We start from the raw sequence: 2852 nt of genomic DNA on the forward strand, positions 1-2852 counted from the left end.
TATGATTTCAAAATATTATTTCACTAGAATACACAGGCTTTTAGCCATGTCTTTGTATTCTATTATGCCAAAGTGATGCTTATGTCATACACTTCATGGCCAAATGCTACATACCAGTACCAAACTGATACTTATGTCATACACTTCGTGGCCTAAGGTATAACTCATTATCATAATAAGATGGGAAAACACATTGAACATATAACACATAACATACATTTGTCCTTATATTGAAACTCACCGTGAAATAACCGGGGATTAAATGGTAACTTGGGTAACACTTCGACTCTATATATAACTTTTTGTGATGAAACCCGGGGTTTTTACTTGCAAAACAGCCTTACTCGGGCAGAGTTTTGGACTTGAGAATATAATTTTCTCAGGAACTTTGGAGTGTCGGGACTTGCTTCGGGTGTCGGGAATGATAACGGGGCTTCGGGGGTGTTAGAGGGGCTTGAGAGAGGCTAAAGAGTGAAAGAGAGTGAGAATTTGTAACCTAAAACACTGCAGCCTCACATCCCTTTTATAGGTTTCCGATGCAGCTCACTACGCGAGGCGTAGTTATGCTGTACGTTCGACGTACTGCGAGGTGGCTCCGTACGTTGAGCGTAACCCTCGTACGCGGGGCGTACCTGCGAGGTGTGATCAGATCAGAACCCGGGCTCGTACGTGGCCGCCATATCCGATATGTGTGCCTCGTGTAAAAAGAGAGGGACGTGACCAACTTCTGACCCCGTATACGAACGCAGGGCGTACGAAGTACGCTGGGCGTACCCCTTTGGATAAGGCTTCAGATTTTCTTTTATTTTTATTTAAAAACTTTGAAAATTCATATCTTTTACATGTGAACTCTGTTTTTCATGTTATTTATATCCACACGTAGTTCAGAATATACTCTTCAAGTTTCGTTTAGACTCCGTCGGCTAATTTTGATTTATTATTATTATTATATTTTTAACGGGCCGGGACAGGAAAAATCCGTTAAAAATTCATTACTTCTTCATCTGATGTCCGCTTTCGTCTGTCTTTTTTACTGTTGTACTACTATTTATGAGACCTTCGATTTTCGTTTAGGTTGTGTCGGTTAAAAATCACTCGATCTTTATTTCAAGATTTTAGCTGTCTACTGCTATACTGAAACTTCGAAAAATCATAACTTCCTCATACGAAATCAGATTTGGACGTTCTTTTTATGAAAATTCTCGGTTTAACGAATACTACGACTTTCATTTAGTTTATAAGGCCTAAAAAGTAGTTTATCGAAAACTCACTTTTTACATCATTCGGCGTCGTGCCGGTTCTGTCTTGAAACTTCAAATAGTCATAAGTTCTTCGTTATAACTCGGATTTCGATGAGGTTTTTGCCTAAATGTTTCTAATGAGATTTTCTACAACTTTCAATAATAAAATTTAACTTATTTGAAAATTTATATTTTCGTTAAAATTCTAATTTTTGACATTAGATTGGAATCTCATAAGACTTCCAATATTTTCCGAGTGATTCTAAACATAATTTTAGTTTATTTTTAGTAAAAAACTATATGTTAGAACTCAATACTCAATATCACAGAATATTTCATATTATTATTATCACAAAAACATGATTTCAGAATGTGTATGTTATAGTTACTACCCCTGTAATCCTTCCAAAACCAAGTAGTACATGGGGGCATAGTAGGAGTACGAATGTCATACTCCTAGAAAACCTATTTGGACCATTTTGGGCATTAGATCGTTAAGTGGTTTGGGCCTCATATATTGGGTCATGTATGGGAGGGGAAAAATGTTCTTTTTTCCTTAGTAAGATAAAATATGATTTGGACCGTTGATCATGGGTTAAAACCCTGATCATTAATTAGGGTATTCTTTGGGTTTTGATTAGTGTGAGGAGTCATGATAGTAACAGATCGAGTGTGTGATTCGATTATCTTCTGTTAAAGGTGAGTCTCCTCACTATGCTTGTGGGTCGAAGGCACCATCACCGACCCACCAAATCGTGTATGTATGATGCTAGTTGTTTTGTGACTCTTACATGTTTTCATACTAGGTTGAAATAAATCCCAAGGATGGGCCCATTACTGAATGATCGGGTTGAAATAAACCCTAGGGCTCGGCCCATGAGTATATGATGGGTTGAAAGAAACCCTAAGGCTATGCCCATGATTGTATATTGTGGTACTTTGAGGAAATCGCTAAGATTTATGCTTATAGTTTACGTTTATGCTGTCAGGTACTTTCGATACTAAAGGGAAGGGCTTGATGTGATGTCACAACAACTTCCCCTTATAATTTCCCCATTATTTGGATATTTATACTCTGATGATTTTGATATTGTATTTTCTGATTGACTTGGATATATTTGATGTATGGAGCTAATGGTTTAAAAGAAAAATTATCATTGATTTTTGGGTTGTTACTAGGGGTGTCAATTTATGACACGACACGACAAAAATGCATGAAAGGAAACCAAATCGGGACGAAATCAAAATTCAAATTCGTGTTCATGTCATTTTCGTGTCAAGATTAAAAAACACGATGTCGTGTGTTCATAAATCGACACGAAATTGACACGATTAAGCATGTGGTTGTCATGTTTTTCTTGTTTGTCGTTTTTGTCATGTTATATATCTTTACATATGAACGAAATACACAAATAGTTATGTAATATTATATTCGTCGTGTCGTGTCGTGTTGTCATGTTTTAATTGGTTCGTTTTCGTGTTAATGAAAAAAAAAACATGACATTGTGTTGTGTCATGTTCGTGTTATACAAAACCTTGTCGTGTCGTGTCGTGTCGTGTCAGACAAAAACACGACACGACTGCCCGATTTTATAGCCCTAGTCGTTACAA

The sequence above is a fragment of the Lactuca saligna genome, chromosome 5 (assembly GCF_052625555.1).
Source record: "Lactuca saligna cultivar CGN05327 chromosome 5, ASM5262555v1, whole genome shotgun sequence".
NCBI classification, from domain to species: domain Eukaryota; kingdom Viridiplantae; phylum Streptophyta; class Magnoliopsida; order Asterales; family Asteraceae; genus Lactuca; species Lactuca saligna.